The sequence below is a fragment of the Passer domesticus genome, chromosome 1 (genome assembly GCF_036417665.1).
Source record: "Passer domesticus isolate bPasDom1 chromosome 1, bPasDom1.hap1, whole genome shotgun sequence".
NCBI lineage: Eukaryota > Metazoa > Chordata > Aves > Passeriformes > Passeridae > Passer > Passer domesticus.
This window is the reverse complement of record NC_087474.1, coordinates 120,077,326-120,099,601: the sequence shown is the minus strand read 5'-3', so window position 1 is coordinate 120,099,601 and position 22,276 is coordinate 120,077,326. Positions and strand designations below refer to the sequence as shown.

The 22,276-nt window shown below is 39.4% G+C and overlaps 1 protein-coding gene across 1 annotated transcript in view; it reads right to left on the bottom strand.

The window, feature by feature from the left end:
* PPDPFL (pancreatic progenitor cell differentiation and proliferation factor like) overlaps nt 1-18,894 on the bottom strand; it is a 129,622-nt gene extending 110,728 nt beyond the window's left edge. The window contains exon 1 of the mRNA XM_064385967.1: nt 18,703-18,894. The gene's annotated coding sequence lies outside the window, so the exon portion shown is untranslated. The remainder of the gene's footprint in view (nt 1-18,702) is intronic.
* Between the last annotated feature and the right edge of the window lie 3,382 nt (nt 18,895-22,276).

Here is a 22,276-nt window from a genome sequence, read left to right as displayed (position 1 = left end):
GGCTATAGCTGGAGGGAAAGAAGATAATACACTCCAGCTAGTTTATTGCTCTGCTCCAGGATGGCAATTCATGCAACTGCAATTAAAGTTAAGGTAGAAAAATATAAACCAAGTACCATACAAATTAATATTCTTCTGAAAAAGTGATAAAACACAGGGTTTTCGTTACACTGAAAGTGAACAGGAGTTTATGCTGCAGTTACATGTTGTGTGTAATAGTAATGATCAATTTTGCTTGGTAAATTTTAAGATATTTTGTTATCTCTAAAAGGCAAGTTTTGTCACATCAGGTTGCAATGCAGAAGAGCAAATACAGAAAGAGTTAATTGGGAAGTTCCTCCTGTGCCCATAGATACTGTCTGCTCTGATGGCAAAGGTTTTGCAGTGAAAGAAGCCAGAGTAACCTAGTGGAACAGGAAGAGGCTGGTAGCAATTAATGGGGAAGTTTGTTTCTGCTCTGCAGAAAGGCAATTGTCTAGTTAATCCCTTTCCTGCGGGGACTAACAATGACCTGAGCCCAGCAACACTAGGCTGTTGTGTGACACTTTGCCTTCTGTGGGTTGAGAGACAGCCAAAAACCTCGCACAGCTCAGCTCACAGCCATACTATTTTAAGACTTCCTCCTCCATAGAATTCCTTTGGTCCTGCTCATTAGATGCCCACTTAAAATATATTTAGGGCAAGGGCAGTTCCATGCTTGCTACTACGTACTGTGCTTTTTCTTCTGCTGCTTTTTTCCACTGCCATGGTTCAGGGCAAGGGCTGAATTTCTACCTGTATTAAATAAGCAGCAGGTACTAGAGATGCTATGTTTTGTTATAGGATAATGAACACTAACTCCAAACCACAGAGAAAGCTGAAAAGTCACATCAGATTCTGTACTTCAGCAAGCATTTGGACTTTGACAGTTTTCTGTATTTCACACTTAGTCATTCATGCCACCAAGCTGAAATTATATGAATTAAAAACTGTTTGGCAATCTTCCATTGTGTGGAACTCTGTGGCAGGGCATGGTTTAAGAAGCTTACTGTCGGACCAGTGCCATGATATGCAGACATGCCTGACAGCTGAATTCAGGCTTTTTCATGTTGTGGCTTATATTTTAATTACTTTGAAGAGTACTGTACTAAAAAGGAAATGCCAGATAGACTGTATCATGGCAGCCAGGGGAATATTGCAAAGCATCAAGACCTTCTGAGGTGAAACAACAATTAATGTGGGGAATGCTGGGTGGAGGAAAGGTTCAGGGATTATAACAAATTCAGTAATAAAAAAAAAAAAAGTGTAAACAGCCCCTACTGCATGATCATTGCACTAGACAATATTTTTTTACCAGAAACCCAGAGGCAAAATTTCTATTGTAATTTCCATGGTATAAATGATTAGTCAAACTGCTAGCAATTTCTTCAAAGACCAAAACTTAAAAATTCACCATAAGAGATGAAAAATTTTATGACTCTCTTTTCTTAAATGCTAAACATTAGGAATGCACCACAACCAGTCAGTTAAAAATTGATACCTTTTTCACTCAGCAAAACACTAATTTAGCATTTTTAAAACACAGTGAGGAAAATCTTGACCATCTCCATGTAGAGAAAAGCAAAGAGGAAGAATGAGGAGCTGACAGAAAACATTGCACAGACAAGATGGACAATATGCACAGGAAGGTCATCTTGTTTAGAAAGCTGTATATGCAGAAAATTAATTGTGATATCTTTTCCTTTCTACTCAGCTAATACCTTCACAAATGTACTATGTTATTTCTCCATCAGATGCTTTGCTTCAACCTGTATGAGAAGAGTAGTCCATTATTTCCACCATTTGTACCACCCAACATGGTAAAAAAGTACAATTCAGTACGAGTTTCACAGGTTATGAGCCATTCACGGCCCTTGATCTGGGTGAGGAACTCCCATTGATCTCAGGGAGAAATGCGAAAAGCCCTCAAAAATAAACTGCAGACCAATCCTGCAGCAGGAAATGGACTAGATCAATGAATATGTCTGTTCCATCTCTAATTTCTATGATTAAAGTATGTGATCAAAGGCAACACAAGGCTCTAAGTATTACCACATTCAAAGAAGGAACCATGTCCAAGGGCTAACACATTTCAGTAAGTGAGAGGCAAATGCCTTAGAAATTCCTCCAGTCAACGGCTGCAGTTTGCTTGAATTTTGCCAGGTTATTCTTCTGTGTAGAGGAAATCAAAGCTTGTTGTATTGACCTTCTAATACTTGACAGAGACTTTATCAGGTCTTTCTCCACCAATGTTATTTTTAGAAAAGGGGAATGTAATTCTGAAATCTCTCTGAAAAGAATTCTACTAAAGTTGAATCCAGACAAAGGTACTTACTGTTTTAATTATCACTTGCAAAAAAAAATCTGATATAATGAAGTTCAAAGTAAAATAAAGGCTCTTATGGGGCAGAAACAGATATATTATTCACGTAAGAAACACATATGATTAGATCCTGGTTGTTCAGTTAGAAATGTGTGAAGCAGTGAGCTATGTGGGAATGACTGTCTACCTGCATCTTTTCCACTAACTTTTCAACAGTCCAGAGGATCAAGGCCTGGCTTGAGTTCTGAGGCAGCACTGTGACATAGTGCACCCTTCAGCAGACTCCTGCTCTGGATGTCAGAAAGCAAAGAGTCATTCAAGACACCTATGAGGGCTTCCAGATCCTCAGTCTTGCACAATCCTTGAAGTCAAGATTACATGCAGGCTAAGTTGCAGAGGAATATGATTTTATCGGTGCCTCATTTATCCAACGTTTTTGTTGGGAGTTTTCTGCACGGCGGATCATGATCTTGAAGCCATACTCTAGAATGGACATTTAAAGCCATTTAGGCATGTTTTTAGATCCAAATGAATCTTAAAGGTTTGCAGTTTTGAGTTTCTGTGGAATTTGCAGGTAGCTTGTGTTGCTGGTACTTCCTCATACTGCCACAAACTATTACTTGGAATGTTCACAGAAAGGAAAAGGATGAGAGAGAGGAAGGGTTGGTGTTGCATGGATGTTTTCCTTCTACTTTCAGATGTCACTGTGAAGTTTACATCCATAGAAGCCCACCAAATATTTACTCTTTCTTGTCTCAAGATTCTAGTGGCCTATTTAAATCCACAGGTTCCTATCAGCAAATACAACAATGTAGAATCACTGGCATGAAAATTTCATTTATGCTGAAATGAGAATAAATTCCTAGCAGGATGTGCATTTTTTCCATACCTAGAATTTCTGCTTGTGTTTCCAATAGTGCGTGTTCCCTTTTACCTTCCTCTTTCCCTTACACTTCATCCCTTGCTAACACATGGCATGGTTTATCCTTTTGAAAGAAAGAGGGTAACAAAAGCATATATTTATAAAAATACACTTATATTAACAAATATTCATGTCTGCTAATGCCATAAATATGCTATTAATTGTTGAACTGAGGCCCAAAAGAGTAAGAATATTATTATGAAATTTATGTTTTTGGGGTCATTCTGGCATGACTAGTTTATTAAGACATGTAAATGAAGGTTTCAACAAAAATTAATGGAAGGAGGAATCTGTTCCAGCAATTTACAGAGGCAGGGTCTCTTGCGCTCTTGTTTTAGGGTCCTTTTGGCTATCCATATAGTGTCCATGTTACAGTTCATGCAAATTTTGTACAAATATCCTTCCTCCTTATAAAGGATGGTCACTCAACCAGCTAGCATAAATTGTGCAAAAAGCCACACTCAGAATGAATGACAGGATAACCCTCTGTTTCATAGGGTTCCTCTTCTCCTTCCTGCTCCTTCTCCTCCCCTCTTTCAATATTCAGACACTTTTCAGCAAATCACTGAATTGTCTCCACTGGCTTTCCTACTGCCATGGTTTTATTGTGCTTACAATCATTTTGTGTTCTAGTGCTTGATTATACACAGAGACTCAGATTAAATACATTGATAACGATCACCCTTGAAGGTATAACTAGGCACAAAGCAAATTGTTTTTTCATGCACATTTTAATAGCTGCTTCATTTTATATGGCACATTCTTGGCTCCTGAAGGCGATCAGAGAAGAGCTCTTACTCTGAGAAGGGAGCACACACTGTAGCGTCACGCAGAACACTTCAGCGAGTGAACAAGTTCTAACAATAGCATAGCAGAGCCAGGGCTGTTAAAAACAGCTTCTAATTTTACTCAACTGGAACAATACTGTTCAGATCTTTATTTTTATCCTTCTTTACTCTGGGGACAAGGTGTTAACTCATTGGAAGGGTATGGCTCTTCAAGTTCGCACCGCAAAACAACCACAAGACAATTGCTCTTTCTGTTTGTCTCTCTTTACCATGAGTTACTCAAATCTTCAATTAACTAAACAGAGAAGTGGCAATCATGTCACTGTGAGACACTGGAGACTTGCAGTCAATAATCCCCAGGAAGCAGCCAGACAACTTTGGCAATAAAGTTCTAACACAAGATTGCATGTCATTTTCCAAACAGATATTTTAGATTCTTCAGGATGCAGTTTCTGGATATATTTTGGCTCTAACTTCACTGATTTTTAAAATCTTCACCATTTCTATTCCCCAAATAAAAATATCATGCTTATTACACATCTTTTCCTTTGAGGAGTTTAAATACAATTTTAATTTTGTTTATTCTAACAGATACCAGCCAACCCTTTTCAAATGTATTGTGCAGACTTGGCCTGACCATTTAAATCTATTTATAAAACAGAGAAAGTAATCAGAAATTCTAGAAATGTAAGAATAGACTCTGTATAAAATAGCTTACAAAACCAAGACTTTTCTTGGAAGAGAAAGAATATTTACCTTACACTTAGCTCTGCTGTCAGTTCTAGGGGACACTGGTGAAAGAAAAGCCTTGATGATACAGCAAAACGTAATGGTGAATAGTAAAGTATCACTGTAGTTCAACTATGGAAAGAATAGTAACAAGGAAAATGAAAATATCTTGACAGTGAAGCTGGTTTTGGCAAAAAAAAAAAAAGAAAAAAAAGGAATTTTAGGGTTTTTTAGCTAAAAGTGGAAAATTTAAAAATTAAAAAGAATGATTATAAGAAAATATTTTAAATACTAAAATTGAATTCTTTGATGCAAACTTTTATAATTGTCAGCTGACACTTCTTAGATGTCAATTTTTTGTCCTTAGATCACATGGGGAGTAATCCCCTTTTCTTGCTGAACTTTTGTAACTGAAATAACTGAAATAATATAGAAAATAAATATTATAAAACTAAATCTTGTGGAATGAAATAAAAAAAATCTATTTTGATTCTGTTTCAGCCATTTCCATATGAGTATCATGATATCAATTTACTTGTGTTTTAACTCCTATTTCCTTGAGTTTCTGAGCTGTTGCCCTTGTGTGTGAACTTCTCCATTAGCTTTCAGTTTGCCTCTACCTCTCTTTGTGTGGAAGACTTGGGTGGTCTGTGTTAGCTCTGGGGTCTTACTGGTGTTCTTTCTGATTAACATGTTTTGCAAGAACAACCTGCATATTAGTCTCTTTCTCTTCATTGTAAAAATTATCTAATTTGGTCAACCAGTGAAAGCAGACTAGAAGAGAATTTAATAGAGAAATCACACATTATTTTGTGTCCTTCAGGCCATGTATGTCTCGTTCTTGGTAACTGCTGCCAGTTTCCTAAAGGGAAATTAAATACATGCAGCATGACAAAGTAGACACCCTTTTTCACAGATCTCAATCTGATACATAATAGGGATATAACTTCCTTCCATTGTGCAGCTTCTTATGATGACAAACCAGTTGCCTTTTATTGTTTCTACAATCCTTTGTCAGCCTCTCCTGCCCTCTCTCCCCACTGAAGCCATGAGGCTGGAAGGGTATCTCTGATCAGGGAAGTGTTTCTTTCCCTTCCCTTTCTGCCTTGCCTGTGCAATCCAAGGACATTGAAATAACTTACAGACACAGTAAAACAGGTGGTCTGCTTTGGAGACCTTTTTTTTCAATATTTGTAACTCTAGTTAAATGACCAGCCATGAAAAGTAGTAGTATGTAAAAGAATTAATGCAATTGGAAGAAGAATGTTTCAGAGAAGCTAAGAAAAAGAAGGGTCAGTGCAAATATCCAGGTTTTATAGACCTCTTCCAGCCCTGCCAAACCATCTGTAAATGTATGAACAGGCCTGGTTGAATGAAGGATATTAGAGTGCAAATAAAAAGTACTCTATTATTTCTTAAAACAAGTCTGCAGTCTTCGTTGTTCTAAATGTACAGCAGTTCTGCCCTAAGCCTTTCTGTGTCATTCATTGTCAGGCTCATTCCATTAGCCTAAGGTCATGATACTTCACAGATCAGGCTTAAAATGAGGCTGGAATGTCCAAAACTAGCATCCTGCTTGTCTGTTCTAACAGAGAAGGTGAAAATTAAATGGGCATAGAACCTGAATTTCCTCTCATCCCTAGAAGTTTGTTAGAAGGCAGGCTAGATGAGGCTCTATTGCTGCTAACCATGTTCCTTCTGTTATGTGGTTGAAGGATTGAAGCAGGAGGTCTCTCACTACAGCAGTTTTCAGAAATAGTAACCTACTTTGAGAGTAAATATACTTTTTATAAATTTCAGGAAAACTGGAAGGAATCTTGCACTGTTTTGATTTGGCGCATGACCATTGATTGGCACATGTAGGTTAGCTGTAGTGGATGGACACTGAAGTCCACCTTTTGCAGACAAAAGTTATGAGACTGACTAGAAATGATTACACAGATTGGCTGAAGCTCTAATGAAGGATTTAGAAGAGGAGCCAAACAGATATGTAATATTCACTGAATGGCATCTACAGCTACTTGCTGTAATGATTTTCCAACCATAACAAGTCAAAGTTCAGAAGAGGAAAAACATTCATAACCAGCATCCACAATAATGGAAAGTTCATACTTGTCTGTCTCCATTTTCCTGAATCAATATCATCCCTGTACTTCTGCTTTCTCAATTAAGATGATTGCCATGAGATGGGAGCATTTCATGTATTGGTGACATAAATCAGGAGGATGGCAATCAAGAGAGGCGTGTAGAGATGAAATGGTTGCTAGTTTAGAGCTAGATTTGAGATATGATTTTAATTCATCTTACACTATTGGCACAGTGGATTATAGGTGAGTATGTTGTTTAAATCAACATAATGTGCTGTCATTTAGTTTCTAAAACCAAAAATTGTGGCTCAGAGTTAATTCATTAAATCCTCAATGTATTGACTTCTGAGGTCCTCCTGAGGTGCGTTTGCCTAACAAGAATTTTTAAATGCTGTAAAATGAAAGAAGAGCCAGATGAGCTCCAAAAAACTGATTTTTTTCACTGCTGTTTTTCCACTATGGTTGCTTTTCTTAACCCAGTAATTCTAAGAGTAGGCTAAGGTTTAATCTTTATATTACAATTTGTTTATGAGAAGATGATGTCTTATTGACATTTGAGCCACAAAAAATAACAAAATCTCATTCAAAAATCGAACTTTGAAATGTAAAAACCCACAGGCCCCACTCCTTTTACATAACTTGATTCTCTGTCAACATCCGTATTCTCTTTTTCCTCTTAGTATAATTTCTACTTTTCCCACCTGGGCAGATTACTTTCCATAGCCCAGTATGACATTACTTCCAAAAAAATGTAGGTTTGAAAAATGAGACATTGTCATTGCAAATTTATCAAGAACAATGTTCCAGGGAGCATCTGCAAATTTGATGCAGGGCAGAATGGTCATTTCCTCTCATAAACATAGAAGAAATGGCAATACCCTGAATCTGTTCTGTGAAAATTCACTCCTTTTCACTGATGTTTTCTAAGTAGTAAAATTAGACCTCAGTCTGCCAATGTCAGGATGTATCATTGCATCTGTCAATGGCATTAGAAGGCAATGTGAATATCCAGAAGAGTCAGCAGAAAACCATGTGCAACTCGATAGCAATGGCACGGCAGAGAACAAGGAACTGCCTACAGACCCAAAAACACTGTTAGTGAAATCCTATTTATTGCCTCCAGTAGTCTTGTCTTCTCCCCTCTCTGCTTTACTTGTAGTAGTTACTCCAACAAATGCAGTGAAACAATATTGGTCTCAAAATCAGTCTGAGAAGAGAATCAGACCTTAGTCTCCAAAAGTAGGTCAAGGACTGTTTGTCAATACAGGAAAATGTTGGAGCTGGCAGTCCATAAGCAGCAAACGGGCACAACCAGCCAGTGATACCAGCCTGTGGCACACAGCCATTCCCCAAAAGAAAGGTACTTTCAGAGTCTGGGCCCCAGAAAAGGAAATTAGCAGCCATATCTCTGGACACTCAAAATAAATCTTCTTCATTAGATTGCACTTTATATGCACTTGATTTTTCACTAGAGTTAAATTTCCATTACTTTATTTTCCTTGCAGACTGAGGAAGAAAATACAAATTGAGTATTTTGGCACTTTAAAAGAAAAAGTAGTGAATATGCTGCCTGAAGGAGCTCAGGGGGTTGATTTCTGTTCCCTCCAGCAGGTATAAGAAAAACAAAATAATGGAAGCTTGACTCAAGTAAGTGAATAAATGAATTTACAAGGGATAAGCTAATTTCTGTCTTGGACTGCCTGCAATTATGAATGTTTATTAACTAGTCTGTCTGGCTTTTGGAGGGGAAGAGTGCAGGAATCCCTGGAGCAATGCAGCTCAAACAAAATTATCAGTCAGAATTTTAAAAAAATAAGTCTAAGCAGAATGTCAAACAGTACAAAACTTCCAGTGCTACTGGTGGGCTTAACATTGCCTGAAGTGAGTGAGCCTTGCATGCACAGTGGGCCTATTGACTGCTCAGGAACCACTAGCATGAGTAAGGGGATACAGGGAATGACTGGGTGCTCTGTCCTGCTGAGATAAAAAACAGGTGGTCAAAGCCCAATCCAGCAGCAGACGAAAGCATGTGAGTACACTTACTGACTTCAAAGGCACAGCCCACATGTTTAATGTTAAGGATGTGCTAAAGTCTTTTGCTAAACTGGAGCTCCAGCTCGTGAGATTTCAGAGATCTTCACTCCCAATGACTTTGGGGTTAGCTGAAGTAGCCTGTTAAGTCTGTACTTCCCCAAAGGATAGCATCAAGATTTTCTCCTGCTGTTTTGGTAAAAAAAATAAGGATATCTTAGAAAATGTTTTCCTTTAGAAACTCATCCAGTCTGTTTTAGGAGGGAACTTTCCCACTAACAGTCTTTTAAAAAAATTAGGAAAAAAACCCAAACACTAAAATTTCTATTTCTGTGTTGCCAGTATGTTACAGAGAGGTTCATTAATGTCCATATCTCATATGCTGAGGTTTAGAGAATGCTGGAATCAACAAAGAAACAAACAGCTATAACAGACATAGCTTTTTAATCTCTTCACTTCAAGATATTTTTAAGTAGCTCACAATTTGCATAGACTCCATACACACAGCACTGTGCAAGTCTATTTGAGTGCACTACCTCTGTTGTACATGCAAGCCACACGGTTGCACAAACCAGAAGATGGATGCCCAAGTGGTCATTTGTACATAAAACAAGCAGGAATACCTACAGCTATAAACAGTTACACTTAGCATATTTGAATGCAAATCCTGATATTCTCTTTTTTAAGGTATAGGAATGTCCGATGAAAAGGGAAATCTTGGAGCTATGAATCTATCCGTCCAATGAAAAGGGAAATCTTGGAGCTATGAATCTATCTCCTGCAAACTTAGAAAACGTTACCCCATCCTGAGTTGACTGAGTTTCTTATTGAACTAGATACAACTCTTTTTTACCCCTCCTATTCCTTGTTAGTAAGAAATTCATTCTAATTTCCTGGTTCATGTTCCGTTTTTGAACAGTTACTTTTGAACAGTCCTTTACCTTAATCAGCTCTTCTGACTTCCTCAGGGTTCCTGCTTTCATGTGTATGCATACTGAGAAAAAATTCTTTTCTCTCCCCTCTCAATCTTTTTCTCTTTATGAACTAATTGCATTCATATTTCTTCATCTGTGCAGGCACAGCCCTTAGACAGGTGTGGTGCTCAGACTGCATCACCCGAGGAACAATTCAAGCTGGCAGAGTGATTTAGTGACACACCTGTGAGTCAACAGTTCTGCCCAGCTTTCCCTGTGCCGAAAGCTGGTAGTCATCCGTCTCATGCTCCTTCCAGCAGTCATTGGCTCCTGGCTGTTTAAAGTACTACGTTATAACTAGTGCAAAAAATATCCCTGTAAGACAAAAATTCCATCTAAAAAAGAGAATCCAGCTTTTAGAAATTGGATTATAAATTATTTTAACAATGTAATTTCTGCTCTGCAGTATGAACAGAGCACTTCACAGTGTTTCCCTGGGCTGTCATCAGAGAATATTCTCCTGCTGCAGCCAGCACTTTGCACTATGCACACTGTTCTACGTATGCCTTTCATGTCTGGCCACTGTGTATGTTTCCTGGCTCATATCTAGAAGCTTTCATGCCTACCCTAAATCCAACAGCATGAGTGCTTGGTCCCCTGCACTCAGGATCATGTGTTACACACCACAGTCACTACTCACCAAACAAGAAGTAACATCCTGTGGTCTCTTATTATGAAGCAATTCATGCTGGAGCATGAGTCATTTTGCCATTCCTAGCACATTTGTTTCATCTGCTTGAAGTTTCTCATGAGGGATGGAAAGGTAGTGTAAGCATACTTGGGGATTTTGTCTTCTGTTCCAGGGTCCCAGATGCTTTATATTTGCAATAGGATATACTGCATATGTATCTGTCAGCCCCCAAAATGCTCATGAGCCTTACTCTTTCCTTCGTGATCAGTGTGGTTTCAACTACTACACTAGATAGCTGTTTTGATGTATTTAGTATCAACTTACTCACACATTGCTTTCTGATGGATTGGTGAGATCACATGTTCATGTTCCACCCAAAGGTAAATTAATTGAATTTCTGTATTTCAAAACCTCAGTAATTTCATCCTTTCCAGTACTAAGATACCTCTTTCCCTCTGTATCAGGGCTCTGGTGACAATTGCAGTAGTCTGTTTCCTTTACTTCTTACAGCCCACCTTCTAAAACCCTGCAAGGTGTATCCACGCAACATCTTACCTTGCTCTTCAGTTCTAAGAGGTGCCCTAAATTCATGTTGTGCCCACATGCACAAACATCTTTGTTCCTCCAGTGCCAAAGATAAGCATTTGAGAGTCTAGTCCTTCAGGAACACTGGCCAGCCTTCAATACCAAAGTCCAAGCCTTCCCTCCATCTAGTGCCAGGTATACTCAAAAATTAATCAATGTACAAATCTTGAACAAGGGCATCATCACCATGCTTTGTTCATGTGTGAGCCAGTCAGACAGATACATCTGCATTTCACTTACACCTGCCCAGTCAGCCTTATCCCCAGTCTGGGTTGGCAGAGAAGAAAAACCAAACAGCTTTGCATTATCAGAAACAATCTCATTGACTTTTTTTTTCTCCTGAAGACTTCTTACTTTTATAGACATGATATATATTTGATGACCCCTAAATTAAAAAAAAAAAAGAATACATGTAGTAATTTACTGCAGACATTTAAGGGAGAGGGAAGCAGACTGCTGACACTATGGTATCCCTTGGATAGGTTTTGATTTGGGTGTAAATTTGTGGTGCATGGTCCAAAGGAACAATCACATTTGCTTAGAGGTGTGTCTATGTAGACATAGTCACCATAGTTCCAGGGCTGCTTTGCTTGATAGTACTTAAAGCCTGATATATCGCTTACATTTTTCTTTACTCCTTCAAATGCCTGTTTGTTGGTATCTCACCATACGCCCACTATGTGCTAACTGTCTCAAGAGTTCACAGGCTTCTGATAAGCATGTGCAGAATCTAGAAAGATAAGTTAGGCATCCCTATAAATCACTGAACTTCTTCCCACCCTTTAGTTCCTAAACACTCTACATTTTTCAGAGTGCAGCTGGAGTCTCTCAAAAGTCAACAGATGTCTAGGATCAGAAGCATGAGTTTTCTGACTGGTTCTGTGCTTGTTTCAACAGGTGTATTGTTACCTCTTCACTGACAGTTTTCTCTGCCCAGTGTTCCCTGAAGCTAAAGAAATGCTCTGTATCCTCAGTGTCTACATATCCAATGTGCTTCTATCTTCAGCTCACCATGAAGCAGCCTCCACCTCCTCCAATACATGCTTTGTTTGGCTTTGCATGTTGGGTGAAAGCCAGGGTGATTGTTCATCCTTTTTCACATTGAGAATGTTTTGGTGTTGAACTGAAGCACAGCGCAAAAAGTCTACAAAGATTTATAGTTCCCTATCTTTCTACATGGGAAGCCCCCCTTGTCATTCTTGTGTTATTAAAGCCAATTGAAATCTCAATTTTTCTAATTATGATTACTGCCTAAGATCAAGCCATGAGAATTCACATATATATAGTGACATACTTTCTCCTAGAACAGGGTCCCTGCTCTAGCCCAGGGTTACTAATCTCTCCAATGTCTTGTTTCATGAATTTTTTTATGACCTATGCCTACCTATGCACTCAGGCTATTTTCATGGTAAGCCACTTGCACCTGGCCACATTTTTGCAGTCTAATTTACTGTAAACACTGGGATTGTATTGGGCCTGGCTACATAATATAGCTGAAATTAGAAATATTTCTATCCATCAAAGGAAATAGAGGAGAACCTAAAGAGTTTTACAGCAAGCACTAATGAAGTTATAAGCCAGATCATGCAAAATATCAAGGGACCCCAGGCTGTGGTCTGAGTTACATGTTAGTCTAACAGCAAGGTTGAGAGATTAATTTTCCCAAAAAAAGCAGAGTGGCTATGTATGGACTACTTATTCAGAGGGATCCCTGCTTTGCACCATCACCTAACTCACATGCAGAGATAATATGGAAAATGTTTGTTGATATTGTGCAAACAACTGAACTGCTTGAACAATCATTAGCCACTGCTCAAGGCTTGATCTTGCAGGTGTGCAGGGGTCGTTTGAGGACCCAGTGTTTTACAGCCTTCACCTTAAGGGTTTTAATTCTGGATATTCTTTATGGCATCTGTGACTTGTTTTATTCCACCGTTTCATTTCTAACTCCTCTCCTTGACTTTTTACAGTGCGTATAAACTCTTCTGTGATACAAAGGATAGTTTATTTGGAAACCCATCAGTCCCAACATCTCTCCCTCTTGTATTTTTTACTGCAAGTCAACAATGCTTTGCTTATTTTCAAGACCTAGTGTCTACTTTATTAGCAACCTTAGGGTACCCCAGTAGGCAATAATACAAAAAAGACTGTGTTCTTTAAGTGGTCGTTTTTTAACAGGGCTGGTTTCAAAGATGCTGCACTTGCAATCCAACAGCTGGGCAAAGGCTGATTCCCTCATGCTCCTCTCAAGCTCTTCTTCCTTACAGCCTGTAGTCTTTAGACTGGATATTAGGGAGAAATTATTTACAGCAAGAGTGGTCAAACACTGGAACAGGTTTCCTAGGGAGGTTGAGGCCCTGAGTCTATCATTGTTTAAGAGGCATTTGGACAATGTTCTTAATGACATACTTCATCTTTTGGTCAACCCTGAAGTGCTCAGGCATCTGGACCAGATGACCAGTCAATTCCAACTGAAATATTCTGTTCTATTCTATTCTATTCTATTCTATTCTATTCTATTCTATTCTATTCTATTCTATTCTACTCTATTCCCTTTCTGCAGGTTCAGCATGGGTTACTTCAGGAAGGAAGCCTCCACTCTAGCTATTCTCTCACCCACTTTCCTCTGGCAAGCCATCTGGTAACAGTAAGCCAAAAAAAGCCCTAGCTATTCTTTCACCCCAGGTTCCGAGCTGCCTCAGGTAACCTGCAAAGAGGAAAGGAATCCCTACTCCATTCCACTCACACATAGTTCAAGTCACAATCTAGAAACAGTTCCTTAGGTACCAGCCTTTAAACAATATCGTCCATTGCTGAAGAAAGACATCTGCATCCTCTGGATTATGTAAAACAAACATCTGGCAGCCATGGCTTCCTCTTAGCTTTGCTGTTGTATGTAGTAAATGGAAGTCTCAGCTCCCACAACTGTCATTTGGCTTCAGCAAGCACTATGACTCCCCTTTTGTGAGAAATGAAGAATAATCTGGCTAAATCCCAGTTTCAGAGCTAGCAAACACAAAGGTCCAGTCCCTCATGCTGTTGCTAAAAGCTGGCTTCCCACTTCCAGGGATTAACAAACTATGCAGACATTCTTAGGAACTGAAAAACCAGCAGACTTCTGCTTTGCAAGTTCTATCAGAAATGAGTAAAGCTGATCCCCATTTCACTGCCATAACCAGCAATTTTCAAAGCCTTGGATCAACAGTGATATTAATATCAAGCAAACTTTTGATTCTCTTCCTTTGAATCTTGATGTATCTCAAGTGAAGTAGAGTCTTCAGCAAAGTCTGCCCTAAATTATTTATAAATACTCAAACATCCTATAATAATAAGCTAAATCCAGAGAGCTAGCACTCAATAAAAGCAACAAAAAAGGCATAGGTGTCTGCAAGAGCTTTCTGGGATCCCAACACTCTCAGGGAATAATATGGCCCTGGTTCACTCTGTATTCCCACAATCACTCCCATACCAGAAGTCCCTGCTGAGGCTGTAACAATGCACACTGTATATACTGCCCTGCCACTGTCTTTTTGCCTTTGCGGAGGGAAAATACACTGATTTTACTGACAGTAAAGGCTCTGTGGCCACAGAGCTGAAAACTAGATTTTTCTCCAAGACAAACAAAACTAAGTTAAAAGGGAGAGAAAACACACCAGGGAACAGTGTTTGTAGCTCAGTAGAGCTATATCCTTTCTCACCTCAGCTGTGCTCTGAGATGAAAACCTAGGTAACAGGCTAAGGGAGGGGTGCAAAGATCCTCTGAAAGTTTCTTTCCTGCTTTATGTGTAAAACCCCTTATATCTTTACTTTCCAATAGAGAACTATCTTATCTGTCTTATTACCTCAGGTTCCTTCAAGCCTCAAGAGGAAAAAGCTTTTTGGTTTCATAATTAGCAACATTCAGACAGAAAGTGGTCATGGAGTGACCTGTGAATTGCATACAGTCATTTGTACCATTTTGAGACCTCTCAATAATTGGATTATGGCTTCAAGAACCCATCCTCTACTAAAACAATTGTCTCTGCTGATCACTAGGTTTTCTACCTTAGAGCAAATTTTTGCATTTTTCCCATAAATCCAGGTACTCCCAGTAGTATTCTACAGGGGCTATCAAGCTAGTACAACTCCAGTAAGAGTCACAAGATTTGGTTTTTCTGCCTCCCCCAAAGTACACATCCACTTCCCCCCGACCGGACTTCAAGAAAGTTTTTATCAATATATTTATTATTTGATCACATTTATATGCCTACACAGTTAATGGTAGCAGAACGAACAGAGCTGTGGTCAGATCTGCTACTAGCAAAGAGCAGAATAAATGAGATGCAGAAGCTGGGGTAGTTAGTAGGGTGATTAGCAGAGGTAGAACAGGGTTTGCTTATTATACAAGTTTGTCTTTGACATTTCTCAGTGCTCAGTCTGTCTCTTAAGATCAAAATTTGGTGATCTACTGCAACAATGACAATAAAGACCCTGTTACCACTGTTGAATCAATGGCCTTTGCACTTTGTATGTACAGTACAAAATACATGCATAAGCCTGGCAGCTGCTAAACTCATTGATATATAACACCAGTCCCAAAATAGTGATATTTCACTTCTGGAGCTTTATAAATTGTTAAAGAAATAAAATCTGCCTTTGGGAAATAATGTTTCTCTATGTATCATCTAATCCATTCCCTTCCTCCTCCCCTCCCTCTGAGATTAAAACAAATAGTGCTGAAGCTATAAATCATCCCTATTGGCACTGGAAAGCCCTCAGAGATGTTCTTTTTGTGCCATTTCAGTAGACAGAAAGTCTAATGTACAGAGAGGTGATGTTATTTTTTTATTTTTCTTTTTTTTTTTTAAGTAGAGAGTCAGAAAAACATGTCCCTCCTTGATCTCTTCAATGTACATCAATATTTCTTCAGTCATATTAAAGTCATTGCACACGCTCCAAGTGGTTTCAGTGAAAATCACTGGGAAATGGAGCATGCCTGGGAATTTTTACTATCATTTTCTTGTGTAGAGAGGTGCATCTTGAAACACCATTTAAACAGTGTAGGCAATGCCAGTAGTAGGACTGAGTCAGTCATTCTGTCCTGAAATAAATATGGTTTTGAAAACTCATTTTGCAGAAATTCAACCTCCATTGCTTGTTTTTCACTGAGCAGTCTCCCAGTCTATAACTGGATAAGTAATGATCCAAGAACTAGATTTGTATAATGAAAATTCAAGTTGAGAGTTTCAGTAGTTTACTTAAAATTACTTTTCTCCTATTATTCCTGAGGGTAAAATACTTTCCTAGACATTGGTCCTGGCTTTTTGCAAATGTTGATCAAGCATTTCTGAAACATCCACCCACTTCCATTTTTCAGTAACACGAACTGTCTTTTTTTCACCCACCCATCATTTCTTTAGTCTCATTTCCTTTGCTTTCACTTGAAGAAATAGGGAAAACTGAAAGATTTTTTTTAGAGCTTCTAAGCTTGGTAAACATGAGCTTTACATTAGAATTTTCATCAGTTACAGCAAATTCATAACCAAAAAGAGAAAGCCTTTTCCCCTCCCTCTTTTTCCCCCCCTCATTGCCAGAGGAGGGGGGGAAAAATAACTGTAGGCTGCACCTTTTTCACCACAACTGTAGGCTCTAGGCTGCACCTTTTTCACCTTTAACTGTGCACGGTACAATCAAAGCAGAATTCCCAGTCATGGTGTGCTCCTTTCCACTGCAATTGCTCTCCTCAGCAGACAGTCACCTTTAAAGGGAATGCTAAAGCATGAATGGTGGAGATCCACCTCAACACATCACTGCAGCATTTGAAACACCCCTAGATGCCCTCAGGCACAAACACAAGTATATAATATTAGCTGATAGGAGACTGAGGCCTTGAATTCTGCTTGCTTAACTGAGTACATGGAGAGCCTGTCAGTAACCGTGGCATTATTGTATGTGTGTAGTCATGAGCATGGAAGTATTTTTGCAGCACTGGAACTTAAGAGAGGGAAAGATATCCTGCTTTATCACAGCAAATTGTATCACTTTGATCTTAGGCATATTTAGGCCTTTGTAAGCTTTCTCTACTAATCTCTGGTTTAATGGGAATGAGCTGGATTCCTATTCCTACATCAGCTGAGGCAAGAACAGTTCTGTGCAGAGCAGGCCTGAGAGCCTGTGAGACCCCAGGAAAGGGTGGGGGAGCTCTGCAGTCACATACATGTTTTATTCTCCAACTGAGCATTTTTCACTAATGTTCTGTCCATACACAGGCACCTCCCAAGCCTGTCCTTGTCTGAACAACTCCCTTCCCGCCTTCTGACACAGGCACCTGGAAATTAGTTTTTGCTGAGAAGTTTAAGCCTTGGTTTACTCTGTGCTTGCCCCAATATTGAATCAGCATCTGCTGCCATCATATAATACAGGTACAGACCTCATCCCAGCCAGGCTGATCGTATCACATCATCTGGCCTGGCATTTGTCTGTCACGCTGGGGCAGGGAATGTGATACCAAGCTGACAAAAAGCAGCACACGGCCCTGCCTGGAGAGCCCCTTTGTTCATCTAAGCCTCCCCTGCTGCTTTTGTAACTCCAAATGGATTTCTGATTCCCTATCTCCTGGCCTTTTCAAGCCAAATGGTTTGGTGAGATCACAAGGCAGCAGGTGCTGCTCCGCTCAACATTTGCACCTTCCAATCCAAACACACCTCTCCCCACCGACCCTTAAAATCAATCAAAGGGACTTATCAGTTTGTTTTAAGCTTTGATGTTTGTCTGGGGTTTGTTTATCTAGCAGTTTATTCCTGGGAGTATGTTCTTGACATCTTGGAGTAGGTGGTAATTAGCAACAAGGAAGAAGGGCTGAGATAAGAAGTGGAATTTGAAAGTGGTGATACTCGGTGAGGCAGCTGTGCCACATCCCCTCCTGCTTTCACCTCGACCACTGAGGCAAGCCAGAGACAGCAAAGGGACGAACAGCAGCCACCCTGCTCTTTCAACAAACACTGCCTGGCTGTGTTGTGCTGCCTGGTGTGTTCCTCTGTGGAGAAAAGCACATGAGGGGGCCTCTTTGGCCCCTTCACCACGTTGCTGCCTCCTCTGCTTCACACTCACTCCTGAGGCTGCCTCTGAAGATTCCTTTTTTTCAGTCTGAACAAACTTTCTACCTGTTGCCTTTGTTACAAGAGCAATTTGCTTAAAAGTAAGCATGAGGATCAGGTCTTGCTGTCATGTGACAGCCTATACTTCTGTATTCTACTAAGCAGCATATAAACCAAAGATGACAAAATTGCTTCTTTTATAGGAAGAACAAATGCTGATGTATCTCTGCATTTATGGTATTTGCTATACCCACATGCAGGGGCTTATGTTGGCACGTAAACAAGCACATGCATAGCCACGCATTCCACAGACCGCCTGGTGTATTCACACTGATATGGGCTAATTCCAATCAGCAGTGCAGCCACTTGCTCACTCCTCCCACCCTCCATGGGATGGGGAGGAAAATCAAGATAATAAAGGCAAAACTCATGAGTTAAGCATAGCTTAATAATTGAAATATTATAATAATAATGACAAGTAGAGAGAGGAAGGAGTAAAACCCAAGAGAAAGAAGTGATACACAATAAAATCACTCACCCCCCACTCACTGATGCCTGTCTTGTTCCTCAATGAGCAGCTCCCAGTAAAAACCCTCCAGTTAATACACTGGCCATTACATTCTGTAGCATGGAATATCCCTTTGGCCCGTTCAGGTCAGCTGTCCTGGCCGTGCTTCCTTCTGGCTTCTTGTGCACCTGCTCACTGGCAGAGTATGAGACCTGAAAAGTCCTTGATTTAGAGTAAGCACTACTTAGCAACCACCAAAACATCAGTGTGTTATCAACATTATTCTCATACTAAATCAAAAACACAGCACTGTACCATTTATTAAGAGGAAAATTTAACTCTATCCCAGCCCAAACCAGGACACATACACATTAACACATATAGAGAAGCAAAAAGTCATGAGAGGCCAGAGCAAACATCTTTGCTCTGAACAGTCTTGGACTTAGCAAGTTTAAAATATGAAGCCAGGCCTGGATCTGGATTTTCAGATAGCATCTATCTTTACAACCTTCCCAACAGAATTCCATATAGTAATGTAAGCCTTGAGTACATAATGTGGAAGCAAAAGCAGAACAGTAACCTCGTCCTGTACTGCACAGCGTGCAAAAGGATAGGGCACATACTGCACACATTGCATTCTCAGCAGAGGAAGGGACTCTTGTGATCACAATGCTCCTCAAATGTCCTAGCAGGCACAAAAAGATACTTATTCTCTGTCCTGGCTTGTGGAGCAAAGCCAGAGTTCAGAGAGTAGTGTAAAGCAGGAGGTTTTTGGAGGCTAGATGAAATAAAAGGGCCCTGGTCTGAACTGGGCCACAAAGTTGCTTTCACAGGTCAGTAAGTGAAACCTAATGGGTAAAGAGAAGCCCGCTATGTTTTGGGACAACCCCAGCCATGATTTATCTTATAAGCAGGCAAGACCAGGATTTCATTTAGAACAACCGTGATCAACTCCCACTTGAACTCCTCTACAAGCAGGGCGGGGACCAGTACTTTGAAGTCCACATTTTTATTATGTTTATTACATTTCTCAAGGCTCTAAAGCACTGATGTTTCTAAAGAAAAGATGAGAAAGGTTTTTGATTTGGGTTTGGTTTTGTATTTTTTCTTTGCTTGGTTAGTCAGTTTTGGATGCTTTATGTATTGATTTATTTTTTTTTCCCAAGGAAAAATTATGCACTGAAATCAACCTGAATAACTATATGAGTGAAAATCCTCTGCCTTTCTCAAGAACAGGCTCTGGGCAAACTATTTCACCCAGCTGTACTCTGGAGGATCCCTGTGGGAGGGAAGCTCACTTGGCAAGGCACTCTCTGTTCAAGTAGTAGATGACTTCACTCTCATTATGCACATAATCTTTTCCTACACAGTGTACATCAAACCAAAATTATACTGCATGTGTTAAGCTTGTAAGTGCTCCATTTTATAATGATCACATTGCTTGTGTCCCAAAGACATTATAAAGGGGGGAATTCTGCCACTGCTTTAGTTCTATATGTTGCCAATAAGCAGCTGGGCTGTAGCTTCATACACTAAGAAGAGAGTACTTAATAAAAAACAGCAATAGCCTCAGCTTTGAGTTTGCCCTTAAATTAAACGTCTTTTATGACAATTCTTGCTCCATAACAGTATCTCCATTTACAAGTGACAAGTCACCGTTCCTAAACATCATGTGTAATCACAATTTGTATTGAAATGGTGCCTCCAAAGCACTGCAAATACCTGTCACTAGATATTGTGTTAGAACCATTTGTTTCTAATGGAGCTGTCTTTTCCTGTTGGCACTGATTTATCTTACAGACATCAGAATATTAACAGATGTCATCCTTTCACACATGTAGGAAGACAGTGTGACAATGGGAAGTTCATGATCCTGAGACTATTAAGTGCTTTTCTTTACTATATTAGACATCAAACACTGTAAAAAATAAACAACAACAATTTAAAAAATTTAAAACAACCCTTAGCAACATCATGTACTTGCATTCTATCTATCCTTTATAGCTTATGAACATAGAGTTTCAGATCTGTTTTGTTCTACATGAAACTCAGCAACATAGTCCACTTTCTGTTCCAATGTTTAGTGTCAACAGAAGTTTAGGACCTAGCTCTGGTCCCCACTGAAGTCATGGGAATCTTATACTTGATGTTAATGGAAATTGGATCAGGCCAGTAACTGGAGACGCTGAAAAGAATCCCAGATGCTGCATAACAAATGAACTATCCACTGAGGTAGTCCCTCTGCTCTGGGAAGCTGCCACTGGGAATTGCTGCTACCTTTCTGTGGAAAGGCTGGGAGAAAAAAACGGATGTCAGATGTCAAAGCTGCAGTTTTAGTGACACAGAAAATTCTAAAAACTCTAAACAAATAGGACCCCGCCAAATGAAAGAGCTGTTTGGGCTTTGACTGAGGAATAGAGACATTTGAAAAGAGAAAATCATGCTGCTAATTTTTCCTTTGCTAGAGCAGGTTAGCATGGTTTGAACCTGGTTGCCTGAACAGTTGTGAGACAGAATTCTTCAGCTCTTCACATGTCAAATTTAAAACAAAATTAAACAAGTTAGTAATTTTATTTTCTTTTTTTTTTCATTACTCAGATCCCACATTATTTGACTAGCAGTTTACATGCCTGATCAGTTGTGAAAGTTGCAAATGTACTTTGCATGTTTTTTGACTTCTTCCAAAAATTTGCAAAGGGAACAGCCATTCTGCTGCAGTGTGTGTCATTTACCTCCTGTTAACATTGAAAAGGTGCATCCACCTCGGATCTAGTCATGGCATTGATATGCAGAGGCAGAACCACAGTTAAAAAAGAGGATGTAGTGATTCAACCTTTCTTGCAAAATGACTCAAAGAGGAAATTGCATGCTCTGAAATGACATACCTCACTGTAACCTGTTGTGACCATGCCTGCCTGCCATACCATACTCTATGTTTCTCTTGGAAATCAGGCAGACATGCCAAGCACAATTCAGGTATAAACCAGCACAAAGGCAGAGAGCTTCCTATTTGTCTATCATATTTTAAACAGCTGACAGCTCCCAAAATCTTGCTGCCACTATGATCCAATTTGGTGTCACTGTTACACCCAGGGGAAGTTTATGTGAGTAAGAGGGATGTATGAAATGAACACAAAATGCATGTAAAAGTTAGCAGAAAACAAAAAGGGACTGTGAAAAGGAAAGAAGTGTGCCTAGTGTGAATTATTTACTTTTCTTCTTTCATAATTGTCACCAAATAGAATAGTAACGAATCCTTTGCTAGAAACAAACAAAAAAAAAAAACCTGCTGGCACAGAAAGGAGGGTTTCACATCAGAGCATGGATGCCTGTTGTATTCTAATCCTACAAAACAATGAAATTATTTTGTAATTAAGGCAGGTCTATTCCTTGTCATCTACTACTTTCCACTAAAACTTGCATAAATTGCTTTCCTTTCTTGGTTTTTAAAAGAAACCTTCTACCTTGCTCATTGTGACAATGAGTAGAAATCAACATTAAGTAGGCATTAAGTAGCTTCTTAATGCCTACTTAATGTTGATTCTGTGTCAATCCACCCAGGCAAGAAAGAGTCCTAAAAGGGATAAGTTAGTCTTGTACTAAT